At 47.6% G+C, this 25818-nt stretch overlaps 1 protein-coding gene and 2 long non-coding RNA genes across 6 annotated transcripts in view; 1 reads left to right on the top strand and 2 right to left on the bottom strand.

Annotated features, from left to right (window-relative positions):
• Positions 1 to 25818, bottom strand: part of LOC120384438 — a 134916-nt gene that overhangs the window by 77988 nt on the left and 31110 nt on the right. The window lies entirely within an intron of this gene.
• Positions 1 to 25818, top strand: part of JPH3 (junctophilin 3) — a 118862-nt gene that overhangs the window by 50343 nt on the left and 42701 nt on the right. The window lies entirely within an intron of this gene.
• LOC120384440 lies at positions 1786 to 11158 on the bottom strand. Its single transcript, XR_005588886.1, has 2 exons — positions 10460 to 11158; positions 1786 to 3359 (listed from the first exon to the last, which is right to left on the bottom strand). It is a non-coding gene; the product is annotated as an uncharacterized LOC120384440 (long non-coding RNA).

Here is a 25818-nt window from a genome sequence, read left to right on the forward strand (position 1 = left end):
CTTTGTGGCTCTCCTGCTGGTGGGGGGGGGGAAGGAGGCAGGGTGTGTGTGACACAAGCGTATCTCCTCTGATGCTAGGCTGTGCCTCACCGACACACAACTGACGTCCAACATGGCCAAAACACACTGGGCAAATAACACCCACCTCACCTCATCTCCCCTGGGAAGTTTTCAACTTCTCAGGCATCCTTGAGACAGGGATCATCTCTACTCACCTCACCCAATGTCTCCAGCTTCCCCCAGTCTCTGCAGAGCAGGTTTCACATACACCCTTCTGGGGCAATGAGTGAGGCTCTAATGGCTTGTGGAGTTAGGCATACCCGGGGGTGAAGATGCACAGACAGGGTGGATGAGGACCTCCCTGTGGGACATATTGGTCCACAGACCTGCCATTGTTGAAGTGAGAACCGTCTCTTCCACAGCTCCTGGAAAAGCCTCTTTTTCTTTCTGCCTCATTGACTCACTGATCTTTTCTCCCTGGACTATCCCTCAGTGCTGGGACTGCCTGTTGTTTCTGCATGTGCATTATCTACCTCTCTAAAGCATTTTGAGCTATGGGCATTATGTGACAGAAGGATCAGTTCCTCCTCCTGTGGGAGCAAGATCAGACACTGCAGCTGCATTGTGCTGTGTTCCTTGGTGCGCTGCTCGTATCTCTCAGGTGGCTTCTTGTAGCAGAAGTTCCTCACATGACTCCCCAGCTTCCCACTGCTAATGTTTTTCCTATGCAAAGAACAGAGACTGCAGAGCGGCTTTTCTTTGTGGTCTAGAGGAGAGACAGAGAGAACCTCCCACACCCAGTGCAGTTGGTTTTCGGGCATCATGGCAATGGTGCATATGCCTCTATGTCCCACTGTCCCCATTCTTCCTCTTCACCACAGGGTGGGGAAAGGGCCTACTGTGAAACACTAGAAGGGTGGGGGCTGGTCTCATTGAAGACCTTATCTCTTTTGTGCATTAAAAATCCCAGACAGGACACTTTTCATGATCTTAAGCATATTAACTTCAGTGTCTTGGCCAAATTCCAGTTGGAGCAACTATATTCAGACACCCTAAATTCCCCCTGCAGTTTCCACTAAATGCAGGATTTCTGTTCTCAGCTGTGTTGCTGAGTGCTGTAAAACAGCTGCCATGTTACACCCCAGACAGGGATGAATTTGGGTGGTGAGAGGAGGGAGTCACAGACAGTTGGTGAAGAACTTTGGGGTGTATAGGGTACAGAAGGCTGGCGTGATTTATTCTGTCCTCCCATCCTGAGAGATCCAGAGGTGCTTCTTTCTTTTCCTGTTCCCTTTCTTATGCCCTGGTACGTTTTGCTCTCTGCGGTACGGTTCCCATCCCTAAATCCCCCCCCCACCTTCTTTCCTACAGTAACAACCCAAATACACTGATGCCTCTGGACCCGATTGATTTCCTTCACATCCAGAGAGGAGGAGAAGGAATACAAGAAGCACAGTATAGATGAAAATGCAGGGGTGTTTTCACAGTGTCTGGGCAAAAATATTTTGCTCGCCAGGAGTCCCCATAGTCATAGATTTCTAGTTCTTCAAGCCATAAGGGACCATTTTCATAGCCTAGTCTGGCCTCCTGCATTATTATAGGTGGGTTTTTGTAGGGCTTGGAGGGAGGGGGAATCGAAGTAGCTCCCATTTTTCCAGTGCTTTGTCTTGTTTAATTTTAAATGGCTTGAGTGATGAGGCTTCTGCCACCTCCTTAAAGGACAAATGACCATTTGTTGTGACTTCATAATCCAGGAAATAAAGGTTTTGTTTATAGACCCAGCTCAGCAAATCCCCCAGAAAATCCCATGGGGATTTACCCATAGATCTGCCTGATTATCCCTCTAATGTTGTGACTAAGAAAAGTCCCAAGGTGCTGAGCGTCCTCAATTCCCAATGAAATTAGGGGAGAAGCAGCGTTCAGAACCTTGCATGTGGACAGATGAGGTCTCATCCCCTAACCTTTATCATGGGGTATGCAGCAACCAGAAGTACTCACCAGCTGCCAGTTAGGATGTGAGCTATTGTAACAAAAGTCTAAATCTTTTCCATCCTGAATATAAATTGGCCTTTCCCCCTGTCCAAATGGCCAGATCTGACCACAGCTAATGTTTCCACACAGGCACCACATCCATGTTTGTGTTCTGGGCTAGAATGTTATTAATGCATTCAGTTGTTTTACACCCACTTTGCACTCATGTCAGTGACTGTGTGGTGTGAAGAATCAAGCCTATTCCACTGACCGGCTCACTCAGATTTGAGAAGCTGAACTTCACAGGTGTCTATTTTCAAAGGTTATGTCTAGTTTGCAGATGCACAAACAAATATTGCTTGACCTGGGTAGAATCAGAACGGCTAAATTATGAGTCATAAGCCCTTTACTGCTCATTGCTATTGCAGCTTCTTCTTTGGCTCCAGCTGTAGGTGTGCTATTGGAGCAGGAAGATCATGGTTCTTTCTTGGTTGAAGTTCTAGGTGACCATGGATGTTGTAGAATATTATCAATCCAGAGTCTAACCAGATGTGATTTTCTTTCCAGCATGTGAAATAACATTGACATTGTCAGGTCAGAACCTAGCATCTGGGCTGCTGCTCACTTTCTTTTGAAAGATAGTTTCGTGCTTTTTAATCTTTAGAAAATTAGTTTCTTCAGTGCAATTAGCAAATTAGTTTCTTTGGTGCAATTAGCGAGACCAGGATGAGCATTATGTTTTTTCTCTGCTCTTAGTTATTATTGTCCTGTTGAGAGGCTGTTTATTTACTGGAAGTTGGTGGAAACCATTTCAGAATTCTTCAAAGAACAAAGGCTCGAAAGGCTTGATTTTAGGGTTAGTGAATACAAATCAGATGCGCAAAACTGCCAAAAATAGACCAAATTCAGCCCTAGCATATGGGAGGGGAACAAACTCCTTTGATGGCATTGGTGGTTCTTAAATTTTTTCATCCTGGCACCTGTTGTATTAATTTAGATTATGGAATATGTGAGTTCAAAGAGTCAAAGGTCTTTACATGACCCTGGAACTTGTCCAACACTAAACAGGTTTTTTTTTTTGGAATTTGGTTTATAGAGACCTCAGCCCATGGCAAACACATAATGAAAAATCCTTTTAACCTCTTATTAAAGATACAGGGGAAAAATAGGAAGAGCAGTTAAAGCATTTGAAATGGAAAGTATGAAATAAGGCAGTCCTTTAAATAAGGCTTTTCCATTTCCCTTTAGCGGGTGAGGTTTTAGAAAGTAATCTCACTTGTTTGACAGTCTCTTAGCTGGTCATAACTGCCCTTTTGGGGGAAAGTCATCAGTTGAGAGGCGCTGGAGCTGTTGTCATTGTTGCGATTGTTAAAGTTTGATCCTGTTTCCTAGAAGGCAAAACAAGACCAACAAAAGGGGAAGGAAAAGAACAGCAAAGATAGAAAATGCAGCTTCTGTCTCTGGTGGAAAAAACACAGGCCCATCACAGGGTCTTATTTAGCCACTCTGGATATGTCTACATTGCAATTAAAAACACGTGGCTGGCCTGTGCCAGCTGGCTCGGGCTAAGGCGCTGTTTAATTGCGGTGCAGACATTTGGGCTCAGGCTGGAGCCCAGGCTCTAGGGCCCTGCAAGGTGGGAGGGTTCCTGAGTTCGGGCTGCAGCTGGAGCCAGAATGTCTACACCGCATTTAAACAGACCCACAGCCTGAGTCCGACTCAGCTGGCACAGGGCAGCCGCAGGTGTCTAACTGCAGTGTAGACGTACCCTCCAAGACCTGGCAAACTTGTACCAGCATCGGGCTATGTAGGGCATTGCTTTTAGCTGTTTTTCTGGCCACAGGCTCACAGCAGAGTTGCAAAATACAGTCTTGGCAGGCTAAGACAGACTCTTTAAACAGAAGGAAAAAGGAGAGAGAGAGTTAGGAAATTAAGAAATAAGGTAGGGAAGGAAAAGGACACAGAGGGTGGGAGACTATAGATCTCACATCCCACATGGTATTTGGGATTTAGCTGGAGCCGGTGGTGATGTCATCTGGCTCCCGCTCGCTGGCCCAGTCTCGCCAGGACCTCTCTCAGGATTAGCATGAAGAAGGTCTGAGGTCCCAGGAGATGGTGAGGGTAGCAGCCATGAGACTGATGCTTGCTCCTTCCCCTTCTCTTGCCTTTCAGCCATATTCACATCCCTCTGTCCATCCATCTTTTCCCCCTCAAAGTCTGTTTTTTTTAAATGCCACAAAAGAGAGTAATGGGAAGAATCCCACTGACTAGGCTTCATTTCCAGCACACCAATTTTGGTTCACTGATGTCTGATTCCACATCTCTTATTTACCAGGCGTGATCTTAACAGTCTTCAAATTATATCCGGAGCCCCTTTTGTTTGTGCTAAGTCAGGGTGACATGTGTCCCGTTTGGGCCAGGACAGTCTCTATTTTAAGCCCTGTCCTGACTTTGTTCTTGTTGCAAAACTGGGCATTTGACCACCAATTGGCAAAAACAAACTGGACAAATGCAGTTTTGCCAAAAAATGGGGTGCAACCCCTAGGGGGGCACAGAGGAACATGTGGAGAGAAGGGGGCAAGCAGCAACACCTGCCTTCATAGGAGGAAGGGCTCAGGAGAGCAGCTTGGGCTGGGCCAGCCCCATGCAGGCAGGCAGTGGGGAGGGAGGCAGGGGCCTCGGGCCGATCCTGCACATGGTGGGGGGAAAGAGGGGGGAACCTTAGGCCGGTCCTGGGTGGGCAGGAGGCAGGGAGGGCTGGGGCACTTGCGCAGGGGGTGGGAGGCAAGGCCTCATGCCAGCCCGGTGCAGTGTCTTTTCCCTTTAGGAAAATATGGTCACTCTACTTCACCGTTTCCCCATCCACATCCATTGTTATAGGTTTGTGTGACACTCTGAACTTTCACTCACTCCTCACAGCCGAGCTTGCAATCAGGGTAAATTTCTAGGCCCAGTTATCACAACAGACCCCACATTGCAAAAGAAAATACTGTTGGGACCTGGTGACAAAGTGACCCACGAGCCATTGGTTCAGTGGTTCAGGTTCAGTGGATAGGATGTTGACGCTGACACTGGTTCTTTACACCCCAGAGCCTTTCCCATGCTGTTTCCAGCATTCAAAGCCTCATGGAGCATTCTTTCAGAAGCCTGATATGGAAGACCGGCACAGAGAAGTGGGAAAGCAGCCCTCAATACCTAATCTCCAGTTAATGTTCTCGGTGATGCTTGTGCCAGAGCCCAGTCGTCCCACTGGCCACTGATTTTTGGGTGCCACTTTTCCAATTCCACGCAAAACCTATCACCTTGCGCAGTGACAATGGCTGCAGCCTAGCAGGGGCTGCTCTGCCCGCTGAGGCAGAACCAAGGAAAATTTCCACGCAGAGAGCCAGCCCCGCAGCAAGGGAGAGGTGGGGAATCTGTCCCTTCCAGGGAGAATCTGTGCTTTTAATTATGGATCCTTCGCCTCCATGCTATGCTGATGAGACAGATCAGAGAGCGGTGACAGATAGACCGACAGATAATGGAAGAAGCCTGCAGCCTGTCTTCCTAGGGTGGTCATTTATGCAACTCAGGCCACAGAGATACTGCCCCAGCATGTGTCCCATCAGATGGTATCCTCCTTGCCAGGGCTGCCTGCTTTCCGTCCTTTCCCCAAACTTTCTGCTCCTTCACAGCTTTCCCCAGGGTTCTTCCTGCTGCCAGTCCCTGAAGCAGAAGCCTAGCGGGTAGAACTGCTGGGGAAAAGCCTTTCTGCACATTCAGATAAACAGTGTCATTAGGGCAGGTGTCATTATCTTGGTTTCTGTCCTCTTTCCCAGTTCTTAATACTAACAGGGCAACCCATCCATGGCTACCTAGCTTCCGCGCGTGCCCCTGTGTTACCAGCCACAGCCGCTTGAACCCCACAGTGATCGCAGGGGTAACAACTCAGATCCCCCTGCTCTCCGGGCACAGGCCCCTGCCACTGCCTGGGTCTACCACTGCCAAGGCTATCACACTGACACTTACGGCCCCCGCCAAAGTAGATCAGGGCTCCCATGTGCTCAGTGCTTCGTCCAGCTTAGTGGAGAGGTTATATTACCCCTCTATTTGGCACTGGTGTGACCACTGCTGGAGTGTGGTGTCTAGTTTTGGTCAAGAATTAAAGAAGGATCTTGAAAAACTGAGTTAGAGAAGTCATGAGAATGAGTAAAGGATCTGAAAGTGTGCCTTATAGTGACAGACAGAAGGAGTGAAATCTACAGAGCTGAACAAAGATGATCAAGAGGTGACTTGATCAGTCTATAAGTATCTACCTGGGAATGAAAATGTAATAACAGCAGGATCTTCAATCTAGCAGACAACAGTATAACAAGATCCAATGGCAGGAAGTTGAAATTAGACAAGTTCAGACTAGAAATAAGGCACACATTTTTAAGAGTGAGGGTGAGTAACCACTGGAACAGTTTACCAAGGGTAGTGGTGGATTCTCCATCCCTGGAAATGTTTAATGTTCTTCTAAAAGATATGCTCTAGTTCAAACAGGAATTAATTCAAGGACATCTCGTGGTTTGTGTTATGCAGGGGGTCAGGCTGGGTGGTCCCGTCTGGTCTTTTAATCTATGAAACTAAATCCAAACACCACACTGTCAAATCCCAGTTTTAGAACTTTTCATGTTGGCTCATTACTTCTTCTATTTGAAGCAACCTCTCAGGAGCTTGAAAATAATATTTCTTCCCCTACCAAATGTTCTCACTCTCCCTATGGCAAATGTTAATTTCTTTGCCTATGTTTTTGATGGCACCTGGCTGCCTTCAGACTTCTTACTTTCTTGTCTGAGTAACAGCATCACTAATGATAGCAGCACAGTTCTGGGAAAGTAGACTGATGGTTCACGTGTGCTTATTTTGCTAGCTGGCTCTGCAGGAGCAGAGCAGAAACACTGTAGGGTCTATATAAACACACATATTTCCAGTCTTGGCAACAAAATGGTAGATTAAAAGAATATGGATTTTAGAGAACATAACATGAGAACATAAGAATGGCCCTACTTGGTCAGACCAAAGGTCCATCTAGCCCAGTATCCTGTATTCCGACAGTGGCCAGTGCCAGGTGCCCCAGAGGGAATGAACAGAACAGGGTAATCAAATGATCCATCCCCTGTCGTTCGTTCCCAGCTTCTGGCAAACAGAGGCTAGGGACACCATTCCTGCCCATCCTGGCTATTAGCCATTGATGGACCTATCCTCTGTGAATTTATCTATTTCTATTTTGAGCCCTGTTATGGTCTTGGCCTTCACAACATCCTCTGGCAAGGAGTTCCACAGGTTGGCTGTGCAATTGTGTGAAGAAATACTTCCTTTTATTTGTTTTAAACCTGCTGACTATTAATTTCATTTGGTGACCGCTAGTTCTTATGTTATGAGTAGTAGTAAACACCACTTCCTTATCTACTTTCTTTATATGTCATCATTTTATAGACCGCAATATTTCCTCTTAGCTGTCTCTTTTCCAAGATGAAAAGTCCCAGTCTTATTACTCTCTCCTCATACAGAAGCCGTTCTATACCCCTCATGATTTTTGTTGCCCTTTTCTGAACCTTTTCCAATTCCAATGTATCTTTTTTGAGATGGGGCAACCACATCTGCACATAGTATTCAAGATGTAGGTGTACCATGGATTTATACAGAGGCAACATGATATTTTCTGTCCTATTATCTATCCCTTTCTTAATTATTCCCAGCATTCTGTTTGCTTTTTTGACTGCTGCTGCACATTGAGTGGATGTTTTCAGAGAACTATCCATAATGATTCCAAGATCTCTTTCTTGAGTGGTAACAGCTAATTTAGACCCCATCATTTTATATATATAGATGGGGTTATGCTTTCCAATGTGCATTACTTTGCATTTATCAACATTAAATTTAATCTGCCATTTTCTAATCTAATCATGGAGATATACCCATCTCCTAGAACTGGAAGGGACCCTGAAGGGTCATCAAGTCCAGCCCCCTGCCTTCACTAGCAGGACCAAGTACTGATTTTGCCCCAGATCCCTAAGTGGCCCCCTCAAGGATTGAACTCAAAACCCTGGGTTTAGCAGGCCAATGCTCAAACCACTGAGCTATCCCTCCCTCCCGTGTTGCCCAGTCACCCCGTTTTGAGAGATCCTTTTGTCACTCTTTGAAGTTTGCCTGGGTCTTAATTATCTTTAGTAATTTTGTATCATCTGCAAATTTTGCTACCTCACTGTTTACCCCTTTTTCCAGATCATTTATGAATATGTTGAATAGGACTGGTCCCAGAATAGACCCCTGGCGGACACCACTATTTATCTCTCTTCATTCTGAGAACTGACCATTTATACTTACCCTTTGTTTCCTATCTTTTAATCAGTTACCAATCCATGAGAGCACCTTCCCTCTTATCCCGTGGCAGCTTACTTTGAATAAGAGCCTTTGGTGAGGGACCTTATCAAAGGCTTTCTGAAAAATCTAAGTACACTATATCCATTGGATCCCTTTGGTCCACATGTTTGCTGACCCCCTCAAAGAATTCTAGTAGATTGGTGAGGCATGATTTCCCTTTACTAAAACCATGTTGACTCTTCCTCAGAGGGCATGCTCCCCCCCAGTACCAGATTCAAACCAATTTAAAGGAGATCAGCTTTTGGATGCACACTGCATGACAGCACTATTTTGATAGGGATTGAGGATATGATGAAATGATTAAAAAAAGTCTAGAAAACATGACATATGAGTAAGGTTAAGCTTTAGTCACAGGTATTTTTAGTAAAATTCATGGACAGGTCAAGGGCAACAAACAAAAAGGCACAGCCCCATGACCTGTCCATGAATTTACTAAAAAATACCTGAGACTAAATCTTACCTGCTGGGGCAGGGGGGCAGTGCAGGTGATGCTTCTGCTGGGGGGGCAGCCCCGGGCCCCTTGCCGCTGGAGTGGGGGATGGCCCATGGCCCCACCACCACTGGCCCCGACCGCTGCTCCAGGACAGTGCTAGGGACCAGCCGCCTGGGGCTGCCAAAGCAGCGGCCAGTGCGGCTGGTCCTGGGGCTTCCCCAGCTGCTGGGGTGGTCCTGGGGTCAGCCACACCAGAAGCTGTGACCTCCGTGAATAATTCACAGCCTTACCCAAGAGTGAAGATTGAAAGAATTGGGTTTGTTTAGGCTGGGGAAGAGAAGACTGGGAGAAGGGAGACATAACAGTTTTTAAGTACATAAAAGGTTGTTTACAAGGAGGAGGCAGAAAAATTGTTCTCTTTAACTTCTGGGCAAGAAGCAATGGGCTTAAACTGCAGTGGTTTAGGTTGGACATCAGGAATAACTTCATGACTGTCAGGGTAGTTAAGCACTGGAACAAACTGCCCAGGGAGGCTGTGGAATCTCCATCACTGTCTAACCTGCTTTTAAAAATCTCCAATCACCTGTCAGGGATGGTCTAGATAATATTTAGTCCTGCCTTGAGTGCAGGGAACTGGACTAGATGACCTCTTGTGATCTCTTCCAGTCCTACAATTCTATGATTCTATATGTTCACTAGTGAACACTGATCTGCAATTACTTGGTTCAGCCACAACGTGAGCATTCTGAATCCGCATATTTACCCAACAAAGAACTTTATTCTCGCAGCTAAGAACTCCTTGGGAGAACCATGGTAATTAACTAATTTGCTAATCTAATAACCCGCTTCAAAACAACCTGATTCAGGACAGACTCCAGTAAAATGAGGCATTCTGCTGCCAATGCAAACACCTTAAGTGTCTCACTTGTGCTCAGCCTGAGGGTTGCGAATAGGTCCAAGGTGGATCATGACCACCCTCTCTTTCTTTGTGGCTAAAGGGGAGATTGGGGGTTTCTACATCCATCACATACCAACCAGGCAAGGAAAGATTAAAACAGCTTTGGGCTCTGGCAGCCCCGCCCTGCCACACCTACTAGGCATGCCAGTTTTGAAGAAGGAGCCTTAAAAGGGAGAAGCTAAATCCAGAAGGGCCCAGCCTGGGAGGTGGACAGACCTCTCCCCATTAGCTCCCAGACAGGAGTGCTGAGGTGGGACGGAGCTGCCTTGGGGTCCTGTGAGCACTGCACAATAGCCCTGAGACCCTGAGCTGGGCCATGGCTTGTCACGTATCTCCCAACAGGAGGAGCCCAAGAAAGGACATGTTTGGATTAGTCTGATATTGTGCTTTTCCTTTGGTGCCTTTCCTCCAAGGCCTGCAGGGGGCTGGGAAAGAAGGCCTGAGGCAGGCTGCTGCAGGACATAGCCCAAGGAAGAAACAGAAGGTCTGAAGAAACAGATCTTCATCACCTGCTACAGGGGCCCTGGGCTGGAACCCACGGTAAAGGGTGGTGCTGGGTTCCCCTGCAGGCCACCAGGGAACGGTCTGGAGAAAGCTCCAGACAATGGTCATAAGGACTAGCAGGCCTAGGGTTGGGCTGGTGATCAGGCTGCTAGACTGTTACTGGGCTGGACTGGACTCTGACTTACCCCAAAAGCAGTGAGTAAGATGTGAGCTGGCCGGAGAGTCCAGTCACAAGGCAAGGGGACCTCCACAGCTGGTCAGTGGGGCTTTAGCATGGGTGTAACAACTCACCACCACAGCACCTCCCGCTGGCGACTCCAGGAATTAGCTCAGTCCAGTGCAGTGCCCCCTCCTGGTGGTGTCCCATCCATTATTTCGCCCTCGGTTGGCATGTGGATCCACATTGCTGCCAACTTGCGGCATCCTCTTCAAGCCACTGCCCTCCGGCAGTGCCCCCTAGTCCATCCTCACCCCCTTCTGGGGGGGGTGTTATCCACAGTCCTCTGCGGCCCAGCCACCATGGTCAACCACACCCCTAAAGTCTAACCCCTAGTGTCAGGGGCCTGGTGCAGTCCACTATTACCACATCCACTGGCTGGGTGTTTGTGCAAGGGGGAGGAGGACCCAAGCCCACGCTCTACACTGGGTCCCAACCCAGGGACCCTTTGGTGGTGGCCTTCCTGCCTTCTTTCTCTCCCCTTGTGCACCTCTCTCCCTGGGCCACTTCCCCTTCAGCCCCTTTGCACCAGCTAGGCCCTTCCCTCAGGGCCTGCAGCCTGGCAGGTAGCAGACCAGAGTTCCCTTCTACTCCCCCAAGCCTGCCCAGCACTGCACTGTCTTGTCCCAAGTGCTAGTCTCCTCACTCAGGAAACAGACCTTCCCCTCTCAAGGTCTGGGAGAAACTACCAGCTCCTTGCCTAGGCAGTCTTTATATAGGGCCTAGCCTAGCTCTGATTGGCTGGCTTTAATGTCAGCCCTGATTGGCTCTCAGTAAGCCCTTTTTTAATTGGCTGCCGGCCTGCACAGCCTCTCTGGCCTATTCTAGCCCCCTCTCACATGGGGTTGGGGCAGTTGCTCCACCACAGTGGGAATTTCCTTTCACCTGGATTTAAAGAATGACCCAGTCTTTCCCCCCTCTTCCTTGCTTGCCTTCTCACCTTTTACACATGTACAATCAGAGGCCAAAACAGACAGTGTTTGCTAGGCCAGAAGGGGCTGCCTTCCAGTTACACACTGGTTGACCAGTCAGAATGCCAGGATTGTTTTTGTACGAGGGCGTTTGGGGCTGTGTTTGGGATGATGGGATCTGCCCCCTGCCACCTCTGTTTTAAATGCAGCAGGAAGGGAAGGACCCAGATAAAGGGATATGGGAAAACTGACTCCGTCTGGAGGGGGCCTGAAGTTTTAAGCAGCCAATGAGCCTGTTGGTTGCCATGGCAACAGTGATGATCTTCCACACTGAGGCTGGCTATGGACCAGCACTTTAACTCAAGGCAGCTCTGGCCAACCCTGTCTACATGCATAGGAGAGATCACAGCATGGGAGCCAAAAGGCACATACCAGCCTTTGTCCTAAGGCCTGTGGGAACAGAAGGTGGTTCCCTGCTCCCTCTTCCTCCTGCTGAATTCAGCTGGGAATATTTGTGTCTCTGACAATGATGTGGCAGTTTGCCTGCGGGGCCGGCTCAGCCCTCAATTGGAGCTCAGAAAGTTAGGCAAACCTGAGAACAGCAATGCATTCTTCCCTCAAGGAGGTGTCTTCTTTGCATCCGGGAGCTGCAAAGCAAAGTGGCAGGTGCATTAGTGCCTGCGTTAGAATGTAATGCTGCAGAAACAGAGGATGTTTAGTGACTGTTGCTGCGATTCTTTGGATGTTGTTTTCCATGGAGATTTCCTTGCAGGTTCAGGTTTGAAATAATTTGAAAAAAGAAAAAAAAACTAAGTCAAGGCCTGTCTATATTAGGGCTGTTTGTACCTCTGCTTTCAAATTGGGGAATGCCGCATGGTCAACTGGTGCAATGCATCTATGCTGGCTTAGCTCTATGGGTGTCAATATCCCCTGCGTGGGGCCTTCAGTCAAAACAGTGACAGTTCACCTGGTTTTGTTACAAAATCGTAAAGGTGAAGCTATGCACTTTGTGTGGTTTTGATGTGAAAGTGCACGCAGGGCCGTGGACTCATTCAAAGCCTACACCAGGCTTGCTTGGAGCCAGTGGGAGTTTTGGAATGTGAAAAGAATTCAGGATCCAACCCTAAATCATTAAAGTCGGCAGCATATGCAGCCAAACTAAATGCTACACATGTCCAAACAGGCTGAGTTATGACTGCTCTGGGAACTATAACTTCGTCTTTTTGTGCATTTAAAATCTCTACCGTAATGCTGCACTGATGTGTGTGGGGGAGGTGGACTGTATTTAATATAGACTATATAGATCCGCAGCGTATGGCACATTCACCACTGCTCGGGTTCCTCAGAGCTTTTATACCTTGGCCTCTTTTTTAGGATTGCTCGTGATTTCTTCCCCAACATTTTGCCTCCTGCTTATGGGCGCTTTGTAACATGCTGCTTTTGCACAGAGTTGTGGAAGCATGTATGGAAGGGGTGTATTTGAAAGGGTGTGCATGCAAGCAGCATGAGTGTGTAGGGCTCTCCACCCACCCCTCTCTGCAAAAGGCTGTGAGTAGGAAACAGGTGGAATGCCTGTATTTCACATTTACTCTTGAAGTATCCAAGCCGACCATTGTATGCACAATGAATAGCCAGTACAGTCACGGAAACCTCTTGCCAAACCAAAAGAGAGAGTCGGAAAGTAAGACAGGCCACCTCTTGCAGCTAGCTCTTTCCAGTTCCTGTTCAGACTTCCGAACAAAGTGCTGGGGCATTGCTGTCTGGTGCACTGAATCTGCAGCATGGAAGGGTGTGTTTGTTGCCCTGTTCCAACGCAGTCCCCACACTGTCGTTGTGAATAATAATACTTACTGCTCCGGGTAAGGCTGTACATTGCCAGCCCTTGCTTTACAGACACTCATCTCACCACACTCCCATGTGAGTTGGGAATTTTCACCCCTCCACAGCCTGGAAGGTGCCTGCTAAACCTTTTCTCTTTATATCCCCATACACACCCCTCTATCTATCTTAGGCTTCTATCCTGCCACCCATCACTGTGGTATCTGAGCATCTTCCAGGTGAAATCAACAGCAACAGCAAAATCTCTGGTGCATTTTAATGACACCACTGACACTTCTCCCTATTCCGGGTCTAACCTCTGCTCGCAGCATAGATATTTTGGTGAGCAGGGGTTTAGGGGTGAAAGGGAGTGGCACGCTGTTGAGAACAAAGGTTCACCCCCATCTTCCTCTCCTGTTTATTCTGTGCGGGCTTTGGGGAGCGTATAGAGAAGGCTGCTTTCCAGATACAACAGCCTCTCCTTAAAGTGCTCTGTTAACACTACACAGCATCCTGGGCTGCTGCCATGAGCACAGGCACCTCCCCTTCCCCCTCCCTGTAACAAGCTGCCACTTCTGCTACACAGAGGCTGCAGCCTGCTGGAGTTGTTATGCTGCTAATTGTGGGGGCGAGGGGGGTGCAGGGTTGGCATCTCTGGCTCCTTCCAATCAATTACAGCCTCCTGGGAATGAAACTAGAGCCCATCCAGGAGCTGCGCAGCTGCCATGGACTCCATAGCCCAATGCCCAGTTCTCTGTAACCCTTTGGCTGCTGGCACCGCCCCCACGGTTCCCATCCGGTCATGTGCTGTTGGGATTTGCTGTAACCTCTGGGGTCAGTGCATGTGGGGGGTCACATCTCTTATTAGCCAGGGAAGCTCTGGGTGCATTGGTGAGCAACAGAGCAGCTAGCAAAGGCACCTTGAAGCAGGCTGTACTGCCTGCAAGAGCCCATCTGGAAGCAGTTTTTTCCCTTCCTCTCAGAGCTCTAGCTGTTGCGCTGTTAATTGTGCTGTCTGTGGGATGGAGGAGGAGGAGAGGAGTGTGTGCAAAGGGATGTTCTAGTAGTGCATGCCACCCCCACCCTGCCAGCAGTTCCTTGTGGCTTGTAATGCTCCTGAAAGACGACTGGAGGATGGGGAGGAGACAGAAGGAACTTGGGTTGAGGATATAGGCTAAGCGTTTTGATTTCCTATAGCCAAGTATTTCCTGTCTGCGTTGTCTTAGAGAGACAAGGCGGGTGACACAAGGTGTCTTAATCAGTTGCTTGCTTGCCTGTTGCCCTCAAATAGCTTCATTAGAAGTGACAGGTGGCTGGAAACATGTCTCCCTCTCCAGACGTTAATTACGTTGCAGTTGGTAAATAACATTCCAGTGCTGCATACCTACATCCTCTTTGCATTAAGGGGGCAAAGAAATGAAACCCCTGGGAGGGGAGATCAGCATTGTTTCGTGAGCATAGAGGGAAGCTGAATGCAGGTTAAGTTGAACAAGCGGAACTTTAGTCAATCCTGTGGACTGCTCTGTCCACATGGCTGAGTTGCTTCCTGCCCAATTCTCCACATTCCCTGTTCTGCTGCTGTGCCCTCAATAACAGACCCTTCCAGGGAACATGGGCCCTCTGATTCCAGTTCCACTGATCATGATACATTGCCCCTATTTTTCAAACATTAAAAACAAAGAATTGGTGACCAGACCTCCATCCTGAGTCCCTTCAGCCTCAGGTTGCTAGACAGCTGAGTTGGAGGCTCATCTTTACCACAGACTCAGCTGGTCACATAGTCTTTGAGCTAGATTGGTCTCCTCAACAGGCAACCGCACCACAAGTCAGGATCTCTGTCTCCAAGTCTAGCAAGCTTGTGAAATCTGCTCCCTCCCTGTGGGATTGGCCTCCAGATGGTTCTGTGTCTCTCTGATTCGCGGTGATCTCTGTAGAATCTCTCCATATGCTGTGTCTGTTGGCTCGTAAGTCCCTCCTGTTCCTTTGGATCACCTGTCCCTCCGGCGTAGTCACCCCCTATGATTTAGGTGGCACTGCACCCCTCAGCACTCCTTTATTCCACTCCTTCGGGTGTCTCATCATAGAATCATAGAACTGGAAGGGACCTTGAGAGGTCATCTAGTCCAGACCCCTGCACTCGCGGCAGGATTAAGTATCTAGACCATCTCTGACAGGTGTTTGTCCAACCTGCTCTTAAAAATCCCCAATGATGGAGATTCCACAACCACCCTAGGCAATTTATTCCAGTGTTTAACCACCCTGACAGTTAAGAAGTTTTTCCTAATGTCCAACCTAAACCTCCCTTGCTGCAATATAAGCACGTTGCTTCTTGTCCTATCCTCAGAGGTTAAGAAAAACAATTTTTCTTCCTCCTCCTTGTAACAACCTTTATATACTTGAAAACTGTTTTCATGTCCCCTCTCAGTCTTCTCTTTTCAGAACTAAACAAACCCAGTTTTTTCAATCTTCCCTCATAGGTCATGTTTTCTAGACCTTTAATCATTTTTCTTGCTCTTCTCTGGATTCTCTCCAATTTGTCCACATTCTTCCTGAAATGTGGTGCCCAGAACTGGACACAATACTCCAGTTGAGGCTTAATCAGAGCAGAGTAGAGCAGAAGAATTACTTCTCATGTCTTGCTTACAACACTCCTGCTAATACATCCCAGAATGATGTTTGCTTTTTTTGCAACAGCGTTACACTGTTGACTCATATTTAGCTTGTGGTCCACTATGACTCCCAGATCCCTTTCCACAGTGCTCCTTCATAGGCCGTCATTTCCCATTTTGTATGCGTGCAACTGATTGTTCCTTCCTAAATGGCGTACTTTGCATTTGTCCTTATTGAATTTCATCTTGTTTACTTCAGACCATTTCTCCAGTTTGTCCAGATCATTTTGAATTTTAATCCTACCCTCTAAAGCACTTGCAACCCCTCCTATCTTGCTATCATCCTCAAACTTAATAAGTGTACTCTCTATGCCATTATCTAAATCATTGATGAAGATATTGAACAGAACTGGACTCACAACTGATCCCTGCAGGACCTCACTCGTTATGCCCTTCCAACGTGACTGAACCACTGATAACTACTCTCTGGGAATGGTTTTCCAACCAGTTATGCACCCACCTTATAGTAGCTCCATCTAGGTTGCATTTCCCTAGTTTATTTATGAGAAGGTCATGCAGGACAGTGTCAAAAGCTTTACTAAAATCAAGATATACTACGTCTACCGTGTCCCCCATATCCACAAGGCTTGTTACCCTGTCAGATAAAGCTATCAGGTTGGTTTGACATGATTTGTTTTTGACAAATCCATGCTGACTGTTACTTATCACCTTATTATCTTCTAGATGTTTGCAAATTGATAGCTTAATTATTTGCTCCATTATCTTTCCGGATATAGAAGTTAAGCTGACTGGTCTGTAATTCCCTGGGTTGTCCTTATTTCCCTTTATATAGATGGGCACTATATTTGCCCTTTTCCAGTCTTCTGGAATCTCTCCTGTCTCCCATGACTTCTCAAAGATAATCGCTACTGGCTCAGATATCTCCTCAGTCAGCTCCTTGAGTATTCTAGGATGCATTACATCAGGCCCTGGTGACTTGAAGACATCTAATTTGTCTAAGTAATTTTTAACTTGTTCTTTTCCTGTTTTAGCCTCTAATCCTACCTCATTTTCACTGGCATTCACTGTTAGCTGTCCAATCACCACCAACCTTCTTGGTAAAACCGAAACAAAGACATCATTAAGCACCTCTGCCATTTCCACATTTTCTGTTATTATTCCACACCCCTCGAATTGAGTAATAGGCCTACCTTGTCCTTGGTCTTCCTCTTGCTTCTAATGTATTTGTAGAATGTTTTCTTGTTACCCTTTATGTCTCTAGCTAGTTTGATCTTGTTTTGTGCCCTGGCCTTTCTAATTGTGTCCCAACATACTTGTGTTGTTTGTATTCATCCTTTGTAATTTGACCTAGTTTCCAGTTTTTGTAGGACTCTTTTTTTTAGATAATTGAAGATCTCCTGGTTAAGCCAGGGTGGTCTCTTGCCATACTTCCTGTCTTTCCTACGCAGTGGGATCATTTGCTCTTGTGCCCTTAATAATGTCTCTTTGAAAAACTGTCAACTGTCTTCTGTTGTTTTTCCCCTTAGACTTGCTTCCCATGGGATATTACCTACCAACTCCCTGAGTTTGCTAAAGTCTGCCTTCTTGAAATCCATTGTCTTTATTTTGCTGTTCTCCCTCCTACCATTCCTTAGACTCATGAACTCTGTCATTTAATGATCACTTTCACCCAAGCTACCCTCCACTTTCAAATTCTCAATCAATTCCTCTCTATTTGTCAAAATCAAATCTAGAACAGCCTCCCCCCAGTAGCTTTCTTCACCTTCTGAAATAAAAAAACTGTCTCCAATACATTCCAAGAACTTATTGGATAATCTGTGCCCTGCTGTATTATTTTCCCAACAGATGTCTGGGTAGTTGAAGTCCCCCATCACCACCAAATCCTGTGCTTTGGATGATTTAGTTAGCCTTTTTTTAAAAAGCCTCATCTACCTCTTCTTCCTGGTTAGGTGGTCTGTAGTAGACCCCTACCATGATATCACCCTTGTTTTTTTACCCCTTTTATCCTTACCCAGAGACTTTCAACAAGTCTGTCTCCTATTTCCATCTCAACCTCAGTCCAAGTGTACATATTTTTAATATACAAGGCAACACCTCCTCCCTTTTTTCCCTACCGGTCCTTCCTGAGCAATCTGTACCCTTCTATACCAATATTCCAGTCATATGTATTATCCCACCAAGTTTCTGTGATACCAACTATGTCATAGTTGTGTTTATTTACTAGCATTTCAAGTTCTTCCTGGTTATTCCGCATACTTCTCGCATTAGTATACAGACGTATAAGATACTGATTTGATTCCCCCTCCCATCCCAGTTCTGTCTTGTCTCTCCTTTATCCCTGCTATAACAGCCCATGCTTCCCCCAAATTCCGACCCTTCTCCTAGGTCTCCATGTTCTTGACTTACCTGTGGGCTTTGGTCTCCTGCCCCCTTTGAACCTAGTTTAAAGCCCTCCTCACTAGGTTAGCCAGTCTGTATCCAAATATGCTCTTCCCCTTCCTCGATAGGTGAACCCCATCTCTGCTTAGAAGTCCTTCTTCCTGGAACAGCATCCCATGGTCAAGGAAGCTGAAGCTCTTCTGGCAACACCATCCTCACAGCCAGGTATTCACCTCCAGGATGCATCTGTCTCTGCCTGGGCCCCTACCCTTGACCGGAAGGGTTAAAGAGATCACCATGCTCCCAACTCCTTCACCCGTACTCCTCCGTACACCCCCCAATCCTCACAGGAGGGCCGGTCGGCCCTGGACTGACCTGTGGTTTTCTAGTGCCAGATTTGTCTGATCATTGGCCATCTCCTCTTGTCAGTGCCTCCATCCTTCTGGTTGCAGCAGGTTTGCCCTTTCTTGTAGCAGGGTTGGGGTCCTCCATCCCCTCAGTGCCTGTGCTGGACAGTTTTGGCACCCCTCTAATGGGATATTCCTGTGTTCCAAAAATGCTAACAAGGGGCCTGAACCACAAGACACAGCCTTGTGTAACAGTCTCTTAGCTGTTTTCACGGCTGATTCCACCTTACTGTTACTCTGTGGCATGCTGGAGAGGAGGTGTGATGGGGCAAACTCTCTATTTGCACGCAAATGCATTAAATTCTCCCAAGACAAATGGGAGTCTGTTGTGGATGAATACAGTGTCCAGAATGCTGCATCTCAAAAAGTGCACCAGTCACTGACTTGCTTCTTCTATCAGGCAGGGCATCAACCTCCCCAAAATGTGAAGAGTCATCCACTGTAATCAAGTACTGCTTTTTACATTGAAGGTAAATCAGTCCACTCCCACCTTTCCCCATGATCAGGTGGGCAGTTCATGGAAAACAGTCTCTTTCTGCTGGCAATTATCATACATCTGGCAGGTGTCCCACCCCTTCTATCAAGGAGTGGAGCTGTGTATTCATTCCTGGCCAGTCAACACCCTCTGGAGCCTGTCTAAGACAACTGCCAATTCCCAGGGGTGAAGCATGTCTTTTTTTGCACGGCATGCCTGTGGAATGGGGCAGGGACAACAGCTTAATCATGCACACTCAGCTCATCTTGAATTTGAAAAGCACCTGGCTGATCCTGCAAGAACTAAAGCCTGTCCTTTCTCTGATGCACCACACTGGAATGCAAGTGGCTCTCCTGGCTGCAGTGCTTCAGGACAGCAGCATCGGTTATCAATTGTTCCAGCGTATCAAACGCTTGCCGATGGGAGCCTGCCCAGGCCCACTCACCATCCTGCCTTGTGAGCAGAGGTATGGGTTCCACTATTGCAGCCAGGTGTGGACAGAAGTTAGACAGAAAATTTATCATAGAATCATAGAAATGTCGGACTGGAAGGGACCTTGAGAAGTCATCAAACCCAGCCCCTTGTGCTGAGGCAGGACCAAGTAAACCTAGAGCTTCCCTGACAGTTGTTTGTCTAGTTTGTTCTTAAAAACCTCCAAAGATGAGGATTCTACAACTTCCCTTGGGAACCTATTCCAAAGGTTAACTACTCTGGTAGTTAGAACATTTTCTAATATCTAACCCTTGCTGCAGATTAAGCCCATTACTTCTTATCCTATCTTCAGTGGACATGGAGAACAACTGATCCCAGTCCTCTTTATAACAGCCATTAACATATTGAAAGACTGTTCTCAGATTCCTCCTTAGTTTTCTTTTCTCAAGACTAAACATGCCCAGTTTTTTAACGTTTCCTTATAAATCAGGGTTTCTAAATCTTTTATCATGTTAGTTGCTCTCCTCTGGACTCTCTTCAATTTGTCCACATCTTTCCTGAAGTGTGGCATCCAGAATTGGACACAGTACTCCAGCTGAGGCTGCACCACTGCCAAATAAAGTGGGACAATTACCTCCTTTGCCTTACCTACAGCACTCCTGTTAACACCTCCCAGCAGGATACTGTATTAGCCTTTTTCGCAGTTGTATCATATTGTGGACTCATATTCAATTTGTGATCCACTATAACCCCCAGATCCGTCTCAGCACTACTGGTTATTCCCCATTTTGTAGCTGTGCATTTGAGTTTTCCTTCCTAATAGTGTAACACTTTGCACTTATCTGTACTGACTTTCATCTTGTTGGTATCAGACCAATTTTCTAATTTGTCAAGGTCATTTTTAATGCTAATCCTGTCCTCCAAAGTGCTTGCATCCCAGCTTGATGTCATCTGCAAATTTTATAAGCACACTCTCCACCCCAGGATCCAAGTCATTAATGAAAACATTGTATGGTACCAGACCCAGGGCTGACCCATGTTGGACCCTACTAGATACGCCTTCCCAGTTTGAGACTGAACCATTGATAATTACTCTCTGAGTACAGCCTTTCAACCAGTTGTGCACTCACCTTATAGTAATTTCATCTAGATCCACATTTCCTTCATTTGCTTATGAGAATGTCATGTGGGACGGGTCAGAAGCCATACTAAAACAAAGATCTATCACATCTACTGCTTCCCCCCATTCACTAGGCCAGTAAGTCAACGGAGCTAGGGCTTGGGAAATCAGCGGCAGCAGAAAGGGCGGCTTCCTCTTTGTTATTCATGGCACCTGTTTTTCCTCTGGCTGCAAAGAGCCAGAGCAGGTGTCTCCCTCTTGAATAACATCATGTCAGGGGTCACAGTAGCTGCTTTTTCTTCTTAATTAGGAAAAGTGCCTGATCTGGGGGTGGGGAGGGAATAGCACAGAGGTAACAAGTGAGTCAAACTTACATGACAAGCAGGTAACCTGGAATTTATCCACAGCTAGTTAATTGCTGTGGTAAATAGTTCACGCCTGAGTACAGGCACTGTATTACTGCCTTCATAAATCACTGATTGCAGTCCCTGGTGCAACAGCCAGGAGACTGCTGAAAAAAAAGTCTAACTGGAGTTGAGAATGGGTTTTAGCAGGGCAATGTACACCTGATGGGAAAATAACAAACTCATTGTTAACTGCAGGGATTCCTCTGATTTTCTAAAGGAGATGCCTAGATAGAGTTTCTGCTTTCCAGGCTCTCGGGAATAGATTTCATACAGTCCCTTCAGTGTCGGGCATGTGCCCAAAGCAGGATAAGTCTGAAGTTGAAGACCAGAGCTTCCCAAGGAATTAGGGCCTGATCCTAGGAGATGCTGAGTTCCTTCTTGGGTGATGACCACCTCACATCATCATCCCCTTACAGAGCAAATATTATAGCAGATAGGAGGGCATAGATAAAAAGGGTAATGTGTGTGTCCAGTTTTTGTTTGTTTGTTTGTTTAATGATAGCACAGGATGCTGGAATGAAGCACAGCATCTGGTAGGAAAATCCTGAAGAAATTTCCCACAGCGTAGCTTGCATCAGTCGGATTTGTCTGCCAACTGCATCCATGGAATATTAGGATTCATACCTGGGCTCCAAAAAAAGGCAGGCCTCTCACCCCAGGGTCTTAAAGGAACCGCTCAACTTGCTCAGCAGCTAGAGGGAACTGTTCTACAGCTGAGCAGATCTGACCTGTTTCATCCTGCAGAGGGCAGGACAGTAGTGTAGTCAAGGGTAAATGCATTTTACCCATTCCTCATCTGGGGAATATGGAGTTTAGTTCAGATTAGTTTACCCATTTTTTATTCATCTTGGCCTCATCACAGCATCTGCTACCTGTAACTTACATCAGCAGTTCTTCACCTGTGGTGTGGAATCCCTCCCTCCCTCCCGTACGTCATCCCAGCGGGTTCAGGGGAATGGTAAGGAAGGTGAGACTAACCTGCAAAATTAGTGCCCCTCCTTCTCCCTCCCTCCAAAAAATCAAGACACATTGAGGGTGAGGGTGGGTAGGAGACAGAACACAGGGGAAAAGCTACAGAGAAGTACAGATCAGAGCTGGGTGAATAGTGGAATTTTTGCTTTGCTGCTGTTCCGAAAAAAATATTTAAAAATTTATTTCAAGTCGAATGAAATGTTTTGTTCAACCCAGAACAAAATGTTTTGTTTTAATTTTGAGTGTTTAATGTTTTTAATTTTTTTAAAAATAAAATTGACAGACACTGAAAAAAAGTTGTTTTGAATAAAAAAAACCCCTGAAATATTTCACATAAAAATGTCAAAATAAAAACATTTAGACTTTTTTTTTAGGTGTGGGGGGGTTCCCCCCCAAAACAAACACTGTGGTGAAATGGACTGGTGTCACTCAATCTGTGTATTTTTCTGAAAAAATTTTAGCCGAAAAGTTTTGCCCAGTTCTAATAGAGACCAGAAAAGCTGTCCCACCTGAATCAGAGCTGTTAGTTGGTCACAGACGGGAACTGATGCCTCCAGAAGAGCCATTTCAGGCATTGAGACATGATCAGCAACACAGTGGAACAAATGGCCTGCCCTAAGGCAGGAAAAGGAAAAGTGAGACTGGGAATGAAAGTGGTGGGGGGAAGAGAGGAAAGGACATTCCACTGGTGTAGGCAGTGACATTACACTTAGTGTAGGCTCACAAATTACACCTCCTCCAAGAGCAGAGGTAAGCAAGCATCCCCCCAAACACACCCAGAACTGTATTTAAGACCTGGTGCTCCCCAGCCTTCCCCCTCCTGTCGCAATTTGGGTGTCAAAGGTTACCATTGGGGTGAGAAGACCGTGCTGACAGGGAAGCGTTTCATGCCCAATCAGGGCACAGCAGGGGTCGGTTGCCAGAGCAAGGTGATGGGGAGGGGGCAATCGGGGCAGAAGGGGGGCAGACAGGATTCCCCCCCTCCAGGCGGCAGCACCTACCTCTCGATAGCCACTGCTCTCTGTCAGGCGTCAGCAGCTGAGCAGAGAGCAGCTCCTCCATGTGGCTCCAGCAACAGCTGCCGATCTTCCTGCCTCTGCCTCACAATGGCTAGAGGCCAGTTACTGCAGCCAACTGGACTTTGGCATCCGGTCGATGCTGTTAGGTTCCTCTTTCAACTGGACATTCTGGTCGAAAACCGGACACCTGGCAACCCTAATTTTGCACACCCATAAGCAATGAAATAAGGCCACGGAGAATCAGGTTCTTAGTGTAAAACCTTCCAGCACCTTCCCTCCCTTGGCCCCTCCTTGCTTGATCTCACACTGACCCTGTCAGCGAATGGCTTTTTGACAGACAGCAAAACTGAGGCACAGCTAGACAGAGATGACCCTTGTCTGCCAATAGTGGGGTGGGGCGCAGAGTGAGGGCAGCTGGCTTCAGCAGTGTTACTGAGCATGCTCAATACAAGCTAAGCGGCAAATCGGGGCGGGGGAACATAACCCCAGATCCCCCCTACACGTCGCCTCTGACACAGCAGGAGATCAGGTGACTGGCCTTAGGTCTCCCAGGGAGTCAGGGCAGACCCACACCTTTTAACTCCTAATCCTGGTCCCACACCTTCAAACTCAAAGCCATCGTTCCTCCCACTTATGGTCCTGCCGCCAGAGATAAAGACTGAGATGTGGATGAGGTTTTGAGGTGCACTCAGAGTGGACTGCAAGCCTGAGCTGCATTTTTAGGTACAATTCTTACTGTAAGAATTACACCCCAGTTGCAGTTCACACTTCATATGAGGCATGTCCCTCAGCTGGGCCAGGGTGTTAGCCATTGCATTTTTCATGATGAGCCTTTGTAGACAGGGGCATGATATTTATGTACAAGGAATTAGAACTGGACTGAGCAGACAGGATCCTTGGGGCAGGGGAGGAGGTGATAACATCCCTTGGGTCTGTACTGTAGCATCAGAGGAGGAAAGGGGTTGAGAACTGGTGACGTACACCCAACAGGTTTATCCAGGAAGCACACACACCCCTTGCCCTGTGTCTGCTCTGCCCATTCCCCTGGCTGTAAAGCTGCAATCTTTTGTGGAATAGATTCTGCCTGTGCTGTGAATTAATGCCCATTAGCACCTGCTCCGTCTAACAGTTATTCCCTGAAAGGCTGGCAGATCTCTGGGAAGCCAGTTTGCAGGGTGTGAGCCTCTGGGAGCAGCTGGGAAATGTTCACAGCACAGGAGTCATGGGGGAGAAGAACAGCTGTGAAGAAGATCAGGAGAAAACAGGGAGGGATGGCAGGAGTAAAATGCAAGAAGGATGGATGGTCTGATGGGCCTGCTGGCAGCTCAGTGCCAGGGGTCTGAATTCAGATCCCCACCCTGCAACCGCTTCTCCAGGGCCAGCAGGCTCTGGGAGTATTAGGAAAGTGGCCTGCTGAGTCCTAGGTTGCTTCTGAAGTGGGCAGAGTGGCTCATGTTGCCCTGGAGAACCTCCCACAGCTGAGCCAGGAACAGTGGAAGCCAGGACCACCCAGAGGATTCAGGGGGCCTGGGGTCTTCAGTGGCGGGTCCTGGCGTGGAAGGACCCCCCGCCACTGAATTGCTGCCGAAGACCCGCCCCGGGACCCGCCCCCGAAGTGCCGGAAGGACCCCCCTGCTGCGGGTCTTCGGGACACTTCGGCGGCAAGTCCTGGAGCGGAAGGACCTCCCGCCGCCGAAGACCCGGAGCAGTAGAAGCTCCGGGGTCCTGGGACCCGTGACAGTTTTCCGGGGCCCCCAAAGCGAGTGAAGGACCCCGCTCTAGGGCCCCCGAAAAACTCTCGTGGGGGCCCCTGCGTCAAATTGCCCCTCTTGCCCCCCCGGGCAGCCCTGGTGGAAGCCAGTGCTGGAGGAAGAAGCATCCAGTGTCCTCAGTCATAGACGGGTGGGTGGAATCCCAGATGAGTTCACACACTACCCTAAAGCCACTGCAGGGAGATCATCAGCAGTGCTGAGCTGAATGGGGCAAGTGCCTTGATTTCAATGGAGTTACACCAGGGATGGATCTGACCCTGTATCTATAGCATAGTCTATAATAGCATAGTCTATAATGGTAGCATGTATGTTTCCTCTTCATGGAATCTCCCTTCCTGTCCCAGAGGCAGGGGATGCTGTAAAGAGAAGGAATAAACTACAGTTATTCATCCAAAGGGCTGAAGAGGGATATGGGCATTTGGCTGATGAGGGCCTGCTCATTTGAAGGTACCCAGGAGATGGCTGCAGGGACTGGGCATACACTAGGGGACAGAATCATGGTCCTGGCAGGTATCTGCAGGGTAGGATGGTGTGACCAGGTTAGGGAGCTTCCTGCTTTCTCCTTCCCCTCCCCGCAAAGGTACATTTGAATTAGCTGCTCCTGCAGTCAGAGGAAGCCAGATGGCTGGAGATGGAAGCCAGGCAGTCTGCAGTGGCTATTAATAATTCAGTTCCAGTTTGCACCCTCTAGTGAGAGTGCGGAGATGATAAAGCTGCCATCTCAATCAATCCTCAGTCGCTTCCAGACAGAACCTGAGAACAGAAGGGCTGCTACTGAGCATTGCCGTAGGCAGGCAAAAGCCTTCCCAATGGCTGTCTGGAGCTATTGATTCTAAGCAGGTACCTGCTGCAGTGTTTCTCCTTCGTTAGCTGGTTTCTTGGATAATCAGATACCCTTTGGAGAGGGTTACGTCATGTACATGGCCTTCGCCCTACTCCCTTCTGCTGAGGGATTCATTTACCAGCTCTGAGCAGAGACTTTTGC

Source organism: Mauremys reevesii, linkage group 16, assembly GCF_016161935.1.
Source record: "Mauremys reevesii isolate NIE-2019 linkage group 16, ASM1616193v1, whole genome shotgun sequence".
Lineage (NCBI taxonomy): Eukaryota > Metazoa > Chordata > Testudines > Geoemydidae > Mauremys > Mauremys reevesii.